The following is a 14,397-nucleotide window of genomic DNA, read 5'->3' as shown; positions in this document are numbered from 1 at the left end:
TTTATCCTTGAAATGTAGACGTATGGATTCTGCAGTCTGCTGGGGAAGCTTAAAGAGATGGCAATGCAGGTGGATTTGTCCAAAATATGTCTGTTATATATAAATATATATATAATACTTTCGGGTGGATTGTGATGGAATTTGCTAACATTTTTCATGGTGACCAGAGGATGAATCCTAATGACGTTGGGGACTTTTGTTTTTCAGTCTCACCATGAGATTGTGGTTTCGGGTGGCATGTCACAAACTATGGAGTGGATGGCCATGACATTCAGTTCACGTCATGTCCACCTCAGGATGAATTGTAACAGCATTGGTGACCTTTCCACCCTCGGCATCGTCAGGTCAAAATGTCAATGATCAACACTCGACTTAAAGCGCCAGTTGGTAAGATAGTAATACTGACGCTTTGGATTTACCAACTACTCAAATACTGACCCGTTGGGATTGTAGGTCGGGTCAGCCACCGTAGGAAAGCATCAGTATTTCATGAGTTGGGAATGACTTCTGGGATAGAGTCAGAGAGTGAGCAAGAAAGGTGGTTGAAAGATTTTCATCTGCAGTGGTGGTTGTTAAGATAACACCTCCTTTTATCCCTCACTACTTCACAGCCTCATTAAACTACATCTTTTGATTTCATTGTTTTGATTGAGAGACCCTGTAGCAGCAGGAATGACATACTGTGCGTCTAACCAGGATGGTGAACATTGTAAACTTGCCAGTAGATCATCAAGATTAATCCACAAAGAAAGTGTTTTTAGAAGTGTTTTGTCATCCCCGCCAAGGAGGTTATGTTTTCACTTGTGTCCGTTGGTTGTTTGGTTTGTCAGCAGGATTACACAAAAACTACTTAACGGATTTCTACGAAACTTTGGTGGATGATGGGTCTCAGCCCAGAATAGACCCTCTTAACTTTGGTGATCAAGGGACAGATACAGGATTTTTTGCTCACTTTCTTTAACATCGCGAGGGTGACATTTCTGTTCATGGATTTAAAAAATCTGGTGTATTTAGGTGGCAGGTATCTGTGAGTGAGTACAGTTTCATGCGGATCCTAGATCTGGTAATTTTAAATTATGATAAAGCACTTATGGGTGATTAAAATCAGAGTGAAACAGGGGTATTTAGTTACCTTCACAGTTGTTGAAATGACACAAATCTCCCAATGTTTGTGTGTTCAGCGCTGACCAAATGGATCTATAATGACTCATCAATGCTCGATGAGCTTTCTGGTTTCACTGTAGACAGATTTCCCACGCCAGATTTACGGTGGCCAGGGAAATAAAATCAATTAATCAATAGATAAAGAAAATGCTGATTTCTTCATGTTCAATCCTCATGGGAACTATTTTTATGCAGTGAATTCCTGCTGTCTGTCAGCCAGGTTAAGACCTTTCTGACAATAAAATCTCTGTTGCTGCGTGGCTTCATGTACACTAGCGTATTTGTGTCGCATCTAACCTCATGTGGATTTTGGTTTGCATCAGACATCAGAGTGGCTGCGGATGACTCCTCGTGAGGTAATGAGACGTGATGAACTGTTAGCAGAGCTCTGTCTCTCAGTCCATCAAAACAGTATGATCCCGAATTATCCCGTAAGCCTGCCTGGGATGGCTCTGATTAGTCCTGCATGAAGAGCTAATATGAGTCTAACAACCAAGACCAGATGTGGTCTTTTCTTCAGAGGGCTGAGGAGGAAGAGGATATTTATCACCACTTAACCTGATTGTATAAGTGCAAAGATATTAACGGGAGTAAATTTGGGTGCTTAAAGGTAGACATGCAGAACGACTTGTGCTGCATGTGTGGGCAGGCAGCACGCACGCTAATTCGTTATTACCCCGCATCCCTTTATTTGCCTTTTTTATCCCGACAATTTCTCATATCCCTCGAATCTCTTTGGGATTTTAAACATCTGGCCGTCTGGATGTTCAGAATTGAGAATAAGTAACCGAGCCAAGAATCTGCTCCGGAGACAAAAAGAATGAGCACCTTCATTTTGGCCTTGGAGGTTCAGCTATTATCCAGTACATATAAGGGTTCAGAGCACTGCTACTATCCATCCCTCCACTTCTTGTTTTTCTATCGCTTGTTTTCTCACTGTCACATCCTCATCCCTTATCACAGGCGCACACACACGCCCCGTGAGTGCTGGCGTTTCAAACTGTACCCAGTAAAACCCCCGGTGGGTGTCTTTCTTTCATGAATACTGGGAGATCAGTATTTGACTAACCAGGTGCGCGGTCGTACATCATTAGGAAAAGAGTGGAGCTGGGACTCGGGGAGGAGAGACAAAGCAGCATATGGTGAGCAAGCGGTCGGTCCGTGGCAAACTGTTACGAATAAGTGATTTATGCACTTTGGCTTTGTGTTGTTGGATGTGGGGAAAGCCCTGTTTTTTGTGGCTCGAGGAGGAATTAGTCCAACTGGGTCTGTCAAAGCCGTGAGCCGTGCTGGTAAGTTATCTCAAGCATGGAAAAGCTTCAGTCTATCCCCTGTGTGTTTGCAGGACAAAGACTGCCAGGGAAAGCTTTTTATTTGCAGAATTCTGCGGTGAAATTTTGCAGAATATTAATGTTTGACTTTCAAGTTCATGCGTGTCGTGAGTTGACTGTGTACACTCGCTGAAGAGCTTACTGAGGGGAGAGAGAGAGAGGTCAAAAGATAATTAGATTCGGTTTCCTTTATCTAAAGGAATGTTCCGTACCACTGATAGTGATAATTAATTAGCTTATGCCTTCAGCGTAATTAAAAGTCTCCATAATCTGACTTTTGTTCCGACTAAATAGCTGCTGACTAGTGACAGATGGGACATGGAGGAACAGGGCGAAGCAGGAGAGGCTGGGGTGACTGATTGTGTTTGTCAACTCGCAGAGGCTGTTTTGTGTGTTGGTGTTGCTCCTCAGTCTGCTTTGGAAGTCTTTTTTAATTTCATCTGATTGCACAGAGAAGAATATGTCAGATCCAATAAAGGACACCACGCCTCACAAACACGACGGCTTCTTCACCTTGAGTCTGACAATGAAAGCACGCAGATTTTAAAAAGACCTAATGTATCTCTTGGCTGTGAATCAGGGTGATGTCATGTTGTCGCGCTGATTAAAGGAAGTAGAAATTCAACAATCTCAGACTTTTTTTTTTCATTTTAAAGGGGCAGCACCCCCAATTTTACACCACCCAGCCTGTGAAAACAATTACATAGGTCAGTATCTCCAGTGACTTGGGATTTGAAGTGACCCTGACCCTGATGATGCTATTTGAAAGTCATTCATTGTTATTCTGATTTCCCCTGAGATTACAGGCCTGTGTTACAAGCTACACCTTTTATAAAAGGTGATGTGTATGTCATTGCAGGGTGCATTGACATTTTGATTCATGTTAGCATGCAATAGCAGCTGATCCTACATTTCCCTATCACATTTATATATTATTCATTCATACACTGTATAGTTTACTTACTTATAATATACTTTTATACATAGCCTACTCACTAGGACTAGCTAGCTGTACACTGTGATACATGTCCTCTGGATCTTCAGCTGGTGAGGATGCTTATTTTTTGTCTTGGACATATCGTAGCTCTATCCTCAGTCATGTACTGTATGTAACCATCTAATGCATATTCCCAGCTAAATAAGAAAGTACTTATGTCTGAAATCAAGAATCCAATGTCTCAAAAATTCAAGAGTCAATCTTCTGCAATTATCAGTAAATTGCACAAGTGCCAAACACGTTTGTGTCATTTCTGATTTATTTTTTTATCATCATTTCTCTCCCGATCAACCACACATTTTTAAATCCAACTGAAATTTTACTCGGTTAACTAAACTAACCTGAATGCGAGCTAAGTGGAAAGCTGATTGACATCCACTATTATTACCACAAGCCAAAATGCATTAATCTAACAATAGTCTGACCCAACAGATGTAGACTGTCGGCTTGTTACTGTGTTCCCTGTCGCTGTGGGAAACAACAGCCTCCCAGCAAGAGACCTGCATGCTGAAAATGATTAGTTACCCTGACCCTTACCTGATTGCTAACTGTTTAAACTTAATTAAACTAGCAGCTCTTACCTTTAATATTATTAATATTAATGCCAACGATTGCCTCCCCCTGACAATATTCTTGCATGCTCTATATACTATGTGTTGCTGGAGTTTTCACCTCCTTTGAATCCAGCCATTAGTCAGCATGTGTCATCCCCTCTTCAGTCTGATAGCAGCACTTCCGTTACAGGTAACTCTATTTGATTGTGATTACTCTTCTTCACAACATGGCGCAAGTTCACCACAGGCTGCTGACCTCTGAGCAATTACTGCCTGATTGCCCTCCCCATGGTTGCCCCATAAATGACACAACAAGACTGAGACTGAAGCCGGGCTTGGAACAATTTGACAAAGTGCGATTGCTAGTTGTGTTTCCAGGGATTTCTCTTCGTCTGAGTTTGTCTGAGGAGTTTCAGAGCTTATGTGGCGCAGCAATACAAAAATATGCAGCCAGATATTTTGTGGAGCAATCTTCACTTTGAAGAGTTTTTATAGTGGAGGACTGAGGGATCCTGTCGACAGGCCGAATGGCAAATAAGGTCTGCGGGGAGACAGTGAGAGACTGGGTCTGCTTGTATATTCTACTAACAACTTGCTAAAGGACAGGGGATGACAGCGGAGATGACAAGTCGGGCTGTGATCAAGGTCAGTGCTAAAATGTCTACGAAAATACACAATTCTTTGGACATAGTGAGAGGAGGATTAGGTTTTTTTTATTAATGTGAAGAGAGGGAAGAAGGGATGGCTATAAAAGGGAAAATACAGACTGAATGTGCGTGTTAGAGGTATAAAAACTGTTTGAATTGAAGTTGGAGGAGCAAGAAATGATGACAAAGCGACGCAGAGCTGAGAGTGCTTGATAATTCAGCACTTCATTGGTATTCAGATGCTAACATCTCAACGAAGGACACGGACGCATACACACAGAAACCCCCCGCATACACACCGCCCTGAGGCTGATCGCTTCCAATTATTTAAAAAAAACAAAAAAAAAAACATGCTCCTTAAATTGAAAAGCCCTCTGGAAATTAAAAGATTGGTGGTATTCAACATGTCACCACCAGCAGCACCCGACCAGTGTCAACTGTGAGAATACATTTCTTGCATATTAAAATGGTTATGTAAAAAAATAAAAAGGATAATTAGTTCATAGTGGTGGTAATTGATGAATAAGCTCAGATGTGTTTTTTTCAGGAATATATATGTCAACACGATGTTTTTTTTTAAAGCTTTAATCATCGGTGGAAATTACTCACGCTGTGAAATCAGAAATGTAGGATCACGCAGGTGATGTTTACTCCGAGTGTAACCTGAACGATCCCGGCTGTGGTTCCTATAAAACATTTCCTCGCTTTTACAGCAATGATGCGTAATGATTTAATGCTGTGGTGTTATTTTCCTGTAATTATCAAATCGAAGATCTTTTTTTAAAATGCAATGGAGCCCGTCCATTGCATTTCATCCTGACATATATTTTCTTGTATCTTCCCCATCAAATGCTTACATTTGTTATCATTCACATAGATTTATCATGTGATTGTCACACTGTATTGATCAGCCGCGATTTTTCTGCATTAACTTAGAAGCTCTTTTTAAGAAAAATGACATTAGTCTTGTTAAGAACCAGAACTGTTGAATCTATATTTATATGTAACAGTCATACAAATGTTAAAATGCATGCATACCGGGCTGCATCTAATGGCTATTTCTTATTACAGACCTCAGTCAGTGATGATTATTCATGTATTTCCTCTTCTCCGTCACAAGACTTCCATAATCTGCTTACCTGTGGCTCCAAATGCTGCTGCCAAGCTTATGAACAAGTATGACAAAAGATCCCATGTCACACCAATCCTTACATCTTTACACAGGCTGCCCGGATCCCTGTAATCACATTTAGAGCCCCGCATGGTCAGGCACCTTTCTATATGATAGAGCTGCTGCTGCCATGTAATAAAAGTAGGACTCTGAGGTCTTCTGAGTTCATTATCTGCTCCTCGCTCCAGGCTGAAGAGAAAAGGAGAGCGTAGTTTTTAGGTAGCAGCTCCTGCACTTTGGAGCTCTCTAACATCTTAAAGACTCATTTGTTCGGATTTGCTTTTGCTTAACTTGTTTTGTTTACTTTTTTTTGTTAAGCCTCGTGTTTATGTCTGGTTGTCTGCTTTTGGCTTTTTTGTTCTCTCTATTACCTTCACCACGGACATTATGTTTTCGCCGGTGTTTGTTTGTTGGTCTGTTGGTTTGTCAGCAGGATAACACAAAAACTACTGAACGGATTTCTAGCAAACTTGGATGGAGGACTGGTCTCGGTCCAGAATAGACCTAGTTTACGTTTGGTGTGGATCCAGACAAAAGGACAGATCCAGGAGTTTTTGACAGGGGATAACGGATCTTGATGAAAAAAATCAGGCATATTTGGATGGCAGGTCATCAGTGAGTGATGGGGATCCTGATAACAATCCGGATCTAGCAGATTTAAATATATGCTGGATAGGATTAAAGGCTTTGGTGGAGCCGATCTAGTTTCTTTTGTGATGCCCTTTGTGACGCCTATTATTGATTAATCTGCTGATTACTTTTCCCGATTGATTATTTGCTCTGTTTAAAAAAAATGCCCGTTAAGATAATTTCCCTCAGCCCAGGGTGATGTCTTCAGATGTCAGACCAATAGCATGATCCAATGACATTCAGTTTACGATCATGCATGACAAAATAAAGCTATAAAATTCACTCTTGAGAAGCAGGATGCAGAAGCATTTTTGCCTAAAAATAGATTATTCAGCTTTCAAGATAGTTGCCAATTAATTATCTGCAAACTGGCTTATAAATTAATAGAGTAATACCTGCAGCTCTCGTCCAGTGTGATTTTTATTTCAGAAAAAATACACCACAAGTCTTTCTGGGAACCTTTGGGATTGTTGATCATATATTTTTTATGGGCTCAGAGTACAGTAACTACCAGAAACCTGCATGTTCATCTCGCAGTGTTCAGCACTGTTAGCCCTGCGGTACGCCTCGTTGGCAAAACTTTTTTCTTGTATTTCACTGAATTTTACATCCTGCAGATGGATTCGATGCAGAAGTGGCGCAAACTTTTTTTTTGTTGTTATCCAAAACTCTGATTGTCTACAAAACCTTGAACATTTCAGCAGGAAGGAAACATTTGTGCAGGTTTTATGAATCATAATGTTTCCACGTTATTCAGTGGTAATTGGGTAGCTTGCGGACGCACTTGACGGTGAGAGTTGAACAGACGAGGCCATTATGAAGTGAAAACTGTCTGTGTAGACCAGTTGGCTACAGTGACTTGGTTATCAGTGTGTCCATGCAGTTCTTGAGGAATCAGACGGTGTGAAATTGCAGGAAGGTGAATGTTGAGGCTCAGCTTAGAGTGTGTGTTTATCGAAGCCTGTATAGCAGGTTTGCTGGCCTTGAACCACTGACTGGGTTCTCTTGACCATTTTATTATTTATGGTGTGAAAAATAAATCCTATGTATCTCACTTGGAGGTGTCTAACACTGTATTTTATTACATATTCTTCTTTCAACAAACTGTTTGAGGCATTGTTTGTATAACATGCAGGATCGCTGCTGTACGTTATACCCGGGGTCCCAGATGTCATTTACAGCCCTCATTTGCCATGTTTGCTCAATCAGCCTGAGCGTAGTCAACAGTGAAATAAAATAAATAGGCTTTAACGTCAATATTTGCATTCATTCCACCTTGATTTATTTGTCTCTTGCTCCATCTCTTCATAGATCCTCTTAATAACCCCAGATTAACAAATATCCACAAGGGTATAGGAGAGTACACAGAACACCAGAACATTAACTAACCTGATCAAACCATCTACATACAACAGACACAATATTATGTAAGCCTACACATGTATACACCAGCATCCAGATGGAAGGAACCGGTCCCACTCTCACAGGATGCAAACAAGCAGCTGTTGGGAAAGCACACACAGACACAGCGTTGAATAACCCACAAGGCATTAGGATGATGAGAGCGCTCTAAATGTCGGGAGGAAGTCGGCGCGATATCCTATCCGTGTCTCTAACCGTTCTGTATTTGCATAGAAACGTTGCACCGCGAACAGGAAATGTGGTCCGAGGGTCTGCAAGTGAGTCTGAGCAGGAAGCTCCAAGGCCCCATTCCACAGGTCCCTGCAGCCAGCGGTAATTGGCTTACACATTCCTCTCAGGATTACTGCTCGCTTGTTATTTGTGTTTATGAAAAAATTATTGTAACATTTGCTTTGGCTCGCTGAATTACTGTACGCTCAGGCAACTGTCACAACACTCTCAGCTGCCCTGTTGTTTCCAGAGGCGGGGGTCACAAAGCAGAAATACTTCATGGCTGTGCTTAAGTAGATTTTTCAGGCATCTGTACTTTACTTGAGTATTTGATATATATAGTATAGTATCTGACAACTTTTTACTTTTACTCCCTACATTTTATGAAAAATATCTGTACTTTCTACCCCTTACATTTACAAAACAGGCTCGTTACTTTAGTTTTGATGCATTTGAGAGGAATTATCAGTTATTTTTCTTTGGCGTCATTGCTCGCCGCCGCCTTCTGCCTGGATTTCCTTCATTTTTCACTTTACTTTACCAACCCAAAATGTCGGTATTTGACGTCTGTGGAGTGACACTCAGTAATCAACTATCTTTGTGGCTGTGTTTAGGAACAGCTTGGCCAAATCCTGCTGATTCTACCTTTAAGTTTAAAGTTGAATTATATTAATATGATGGGAAGTGCAGTTAGCTTTGCACAGAAGTGGTTGGTAGACTTGTTCTTCAGAGGAATACTTTTTATTATTATACTTATATAATATATTTCAGAGCCGCACTTCATTACTTTTATTTGAGGAAAGAAGTTGAATCAGTACTTTCACACAAGTATCTGTACTTTTGTTTGAGTAAAGAATGGGTGTGCTTTTGCCACCTCTGGTTGTTTCCCTCTTTGGGTGAAATGGACAAATGAAATGATTTTTTTCCAGCTTCATACTTTTTCTGTAATTTATTTATGTGCAAGTGTCCGCACTCGTCCCCAGACTCACTCAGGCGACTGCTTTTTTCTTTTCCTCATCCTTCTTTTGTTTGCGTGTTGTCAGGTCTCCATAGCTCCGTCAGCAGGATAAAAAGTGTTTTAATAAAGAATTTAAAAACCAATCATTGAGACCAATTTTGGCTGCTTCATATGAGAAATAGCTAATTTTCTTGCAGGCAAACAGAAGCACTCCTTTGTGTTAGAGAACTGCAGCAGCAGAGTCATCTGGAAACAGACTGCAATTACAAAACAGGGACATTGCTGGTGCCAAATGAAATGGCTCAGTATTTTGTGCCAAATTAAACAGCTTGAAGCTCTGGTTGATGTCACTGTCCCATTATTAAAACGGGAAAAATAGCGTAGACTCAGCGTGTGGAGAGGCAACGATGAAACAGGCAAGACCCTGACATTTCTGAACGACTCCCACAGGGTTGGTTCGTCGGTTTTCTGAGCCAGTGTGTGTGTCGAGCTCCTATAGTTTCCCACAGCTATTATCAATGAATGAATCTGGACTTTTTTTTTTTTTTTTTTCATTCGCCGGGTGTGCCACCTGCCGGTGCGTCACGGCCGCTCTGACCAATCCCGACGCGCTGGTTGTTCGTGCGCCCTTGGAGATCCCGCGGTGCTCCGCGCATCGCCGTCCAACGCACGGCTCGCTGACGGGAGAAGGTGGCGAGCCTCGTTGTACTGTTAGCGCTTCAGATCTGACTAGATTGGACTGCCGTACTGCTGCTGTGCCAAACATGGACCCGAGACAACTTTGACTGGATTGCCATTTTCCCCATCTACTTGTGCTGCGCACTTAAATGTTATGAGGTAGGTGAACACGAGACACAAAAGTGGAAAGTTTTAGATATTTTACGCACAGAAAAGTCGCCTTCTACTTGACAGAAGAGATTCCCTGCCGCTGTTATTCCGCCGCGCAACGCTGCGTTTTGAAGTTCCACAGTTAAACAGCATATTAATGATTACTCGTGTTTGTCTCCAAAGCGGATTTAAACTCAGCATTTTTCGCATTAAATGTGCTTTTGTTTGAATGCAAGTTTGGCAAACAAGTGCTGCTGCTGCTGCTGCTGCTGTTGTTGTACCCCGCTGCTGGCCGGCTCAGCATCCCTGCCCAGCCCTCTCTGCGCTCTGCACTCTCCTCCAAGAAAAAAAAAAAAGGGGGCGACGTGGCTTCTGAGGCGAACATGCTCATGTAAAGTTAATCAAAACACGGGAAAAATCTCGTTCTTATCTCTTGAGTGAAAGTTAATCAAACAGAAGATAAGCGTCGTCACCAGAAAGGGGCTGTGTTTCGTGCGTATTCTCCCTCCTGTGGCACATTGATTATTATTTTGGTGATCTGATATTTGTTGCTGTGGACAGAAGAGAAATTAATCGTGTCCTTACATGGCAAGTGGAGGGCTTTCATGAATTGGGGTGCCTGTTTATTTATGCTGCCCATAGATGGCCATGTGAAGGAATGTTCCCTCTCAGTGACCTGGGGGTACTTTGACATTGTGCTGCTGGATAATGAGTAAGAGCAGAGGGAATGGCATCTGTGCCATGGTGCAAATATTTTCCTTTTAGTCCACGCCTGCAGCCATTCATCACAGGAGCCACAGTGTGAGTTTGACAACACAGACGCCGTACGTGATTCACAAAGTATCCCCACCTCTACAGTTTAACATTTTGATGTGTTGCATATATCAACACAATCAGTGTGTTTTTTATATCAATATATCAACACAGCCACTGTTAGGGAACAGTGCAGTCAAGTTCAGTGTCACGCATTGGTGAATGCACGGCCTGTTAAAGGTGGAGCAGGAATGTGTTTGGATGATTGTGACTTTCCATTGCCTGCTGTGGGGAGAGACGCAGTGGAGGAGGACATTCAGAAAAAGAGACACATGCAGGAGAGGATGAGAGACAAAGGTGAACAGCAATAGAGCTCTCGCAGTTTGATGTATTGTTTGAGCCCCGGTCAATATCGGTTGAGTAATATTTTTTCAGGCTTTCCCCTCTTGATGAATGGTTTTGTTGTGCACAATGCTACTGCCTTATTGATCATCGTTATGACTTTCCCAAATGGGCTGTGGGTGGAGGATGGCACATTGATGGTTGAGGTGTAGCTGGCTCCAAGCAGGATGAAAATGTCTCTGCTTTTTTCTTACCTTCTGCTGTACCTGTAGTTCTGCGTGGGTGCTGGCGTGAGCACAGATGCTGAGGCTTTTGGCTCATTAGACCCAAGATGGTGAAAATGTTCTGATGGCGTTGGAAAAATTGAGAAGAAGAATAAGAGGGATGATAGATTGGGCACTTTATTCTTCTTACAGTTCAGTCTAATCATTCAAGGAACAGTTTGAGGTTTCTGGAAATTTGCTCATCGCATTTTTTGCTGTGAGTCAGATGAAAAGCATTGACTGTATAAAATATGGACATATCTCCCAGGCCTCAAAAGTGAAGTCGATGTGGCAGTGCCTTAAACCTGCATTCTTTGTAATCACCAGAAGGGGGCAACTACAGGTTTCAAATGTAAGTCAGATTGTATGTAAGCTTATGAGAAAACGACTTTTCAGCTGATTTATGACCTCAGTAAACAGTTTCTGTTGAGATTATGGTCTCAATCTCTAGTTTCAAGGCTTCTTCGATACGATGTTAATTTTGTAAATTATTTTTACCCTCTTTTCCAAATATGGTCACAAGATGGTGGCTGTCACTATGCCAAACTCAAGGCCTTAAAAAAAAGTAGTCCACAAACCAATGGGTGACATCACAGTTGATTTACACTTGATGAAAAAAAAATCCATACCACTCTCATATCTGTACAATAAACGTGATGCCACTGCTAGCTGCTGGTAAGCTTAGCTCAGCATCAAGAGTGAAAGTGGGATAAAGAGCTAGCCTGGATCCCTTCAGAGGTAAAAAAAACAATATGACCACTGCTTCCTGCCAAGAGTCCTCGTAAAAAAACAACTTCACTCCACAACTTGTTGATTTTACACTTGGATGTTTGTAAGGAGTAAACAAAGGGGATGCATGAGGTTTAATGAGCCAGTCAAGCTGTTAAGCGTTCGTGTGCACCTTTGCACACTAGATTGAGCTGTATTCCAGTGAAGGAACCTTTTCCAAGCAAGTATATGATTCATGCATATGATGGGAAAACGTGGTTTTAATTGAGTTTCACTTCCAACTGAGTGTCCCCACAGTAAAAGTGATTTTTGGCCTTATATCAGCAGGTTGAGTGCTTTTTTTTTTTGCAGCTTTTCGTAGATTAAGCTGTATTTCAGTGAAATCAGCTATTTGAAGCAAGTCTACTGCTTAGAAACATGAACAGTGGGACAAATACGATGGCAACCACTGTTTGAATTGAGCTTCACGTCACATTGAGTGTCCAGGCAGGTGTCAGTTAAAGGCTTTTCTGGGCTATTTAAGTACTGTTTCTAATATTTATGCGAATCTACGCTAACTAGGATGCATATATGACATGATCACATCTAACAGACAGTTATATATCATTCAAAAAGGCAGGTTCAATAAAAGTGCAACTACAAAACACAAGAATATGAAATAAACATGCATGATGGAGTGAAACAAAGAGTTTCAGCTGCTGTATGATCCAGACAATAGAATCAAACAGTATAACCCAGAGGCACTGACTGGCACCACCAGGCTACTTTTAGAGCAGGCAACAGGAGACAGTGATGGGTATTTTACGGGAGTCAGCTGGCCAAACAGACGGGCTAACTCCCCCATTGGGTTTCATTAGAGCTCGTCTTGATGTTAAAGCCCGTCTAATCCACTTTCACAGCCACGCAGACCACAGCAGAGCAAGGCACAGTGTCTATCTTTAGAGGGTGCATGGGCAGAAACTTTTCCATCTCGGTTCAATTATTAAAACAGTAACACAGATTCCCCGCAGTTGGCCCTTAAATGTGTTGTTAGATGAGTTTTTCTGCCCAGACTTTGAGTGCTGATGGAGGCGGTGGTTTCAGCATCAGGTAGAAAGCTGTCAATCAGTGTCGGCTTGTCCATAAACAGCTGTGTTTATGCAGCCCTGCACTTCCTCTCTCGTCTTCTGTTGTCTCTCCAGTAAGCAGACGTGCCGCCTCACAGTGCAGTTACAGTAAAGCCTTGTGGGGTGTGTGCTCGGCCTCTTCGTCTTTGTCTCCACGCTCTGGGCAGCTACTGTTGTTGTCCCATGTTCACAGGATCTGCTTAGCTTCAGAGACACAGTGCTGGGAAGACATTAGCTATGCTTTCATGGACCCTAATATTTCACTAATAATATGAATAATCACCCAATCAGAATGCCTCGTGTAAACACATCAATTGGAAGAGACCAGCCTGATCTGACCCGATCAGAAGGAATGCATACGCACTTTGTATGATCGTTTCTCTCTAAATCCTGCTGTATAGTTTATCAGCACTGCCTAGTTTTGACAGTTTGAGCGAAGGTTTGGTGAAGCGCCCCTCACTCGATCGAAGAGAAAGAGACCGAGGGTTGCCTTTTAATGCGACTACGCTCTCGTGGATTATTGGCGGCAAAATGCAGAGAAGTTTTACCATTGTTCATTTGCCTACGCTGCCAAAAATGTAGTGATACGAAGCTGGTTGAGATCGGCAAAGTTCCCGTTAAAGTTTTGGCGTCAACCCCACAGAAGAAGTGTCACGTACAAGGGATGTTAATGATAAATCATTAACCTATTAATCGACGTTGAAAATGTAACCGATAACTCAGAGACGGGCACAAATTTCAACATTTAAGAAGGAGTCTCTAAGCAGAAGGATTTTCAGAAGATTATATAAATATTGTCCATGTAACCGCAGCTACTCACAGACTTCAGAGGTCTGATTAAGCATCTTGACATCTCACAGGTATTTTACACGGCCATGAGTTTAGATACAGTACCAGCGAAGGGGTTCAATCATAATTATACTGGCGCCTCATGCAAATATCACGTTATTGACGTTGCAATTTATTTTGTTGTATCATGGTTATATTACCTCCAATAAGGGTGCCCTGAGGATGCAATTGCGTCTTTTATAGCTCACACCAGGTTTGTTGAGGTGACACTTATCACTCGCTGACCTTTACTAGTTGTCACAAGCTCAGTTGGAGCTGCCCCTTATTGGTGGCAATAAGGCGCTCACTTCAGGGCTGTTAACAACGCTGCTCTGTGTTTACCTTAGGATATTGTGTATGTTCAGCACACAGCTATCCACACACACACACACACACACACACACACACACACACACACACACACACACACACACACAAGTCAAGATAATAGAAGTGAGGAACAG

At 42.0% G+C, this 14,397-nt stretch overlaps 1 protein-coding gene across 3 annotated transcripts in view; it reads left to right on the top strand.

Annotated features, from left to right (window-relative positions):
- The first annotated feature begins 2,222 nt into the window (after positions 1–2,222).
- The window catches only part of chrm3a (cholinergic receptor, muscarinic 3a), a 95,254-nt gene continuing 83,079 nt past the window's right edge, over positions 2,223–14,397 (top strand). For 2 of the 3 annotated variants that reach the window (XM_084376210.1, XM_084376211.1), the window contains exon 1: positions 9,736–9,921. The gene's annotated coding sequence lies outside the window, so the exon portion shown is untranslated. Of the gene's footprint in view, positions 2,307–9,735; positions 9,922–14,397 lie in introns of those variants that run through there. The other variant, XM_084376212.1, reaches the window with a different exon arrangement.

The sequence above is a fragment of the Pagrus pagrus genome (assembly GCF_965226575.1).
Source record: "Pagrus pagrus genome assembly, chromosome: 15".
In the NCBI taxonomy this organism is placed as follows: Eukaryota; Metazoa; Chordata; class Actinopteri; order Spariformes; family Sparidae; genus Pagrus; species Pagrus pagrus.
Note: the sequence above shows the minus strand (reverse complement) of the source record. Positions and strands in the feature narration are given on the sequence as shown.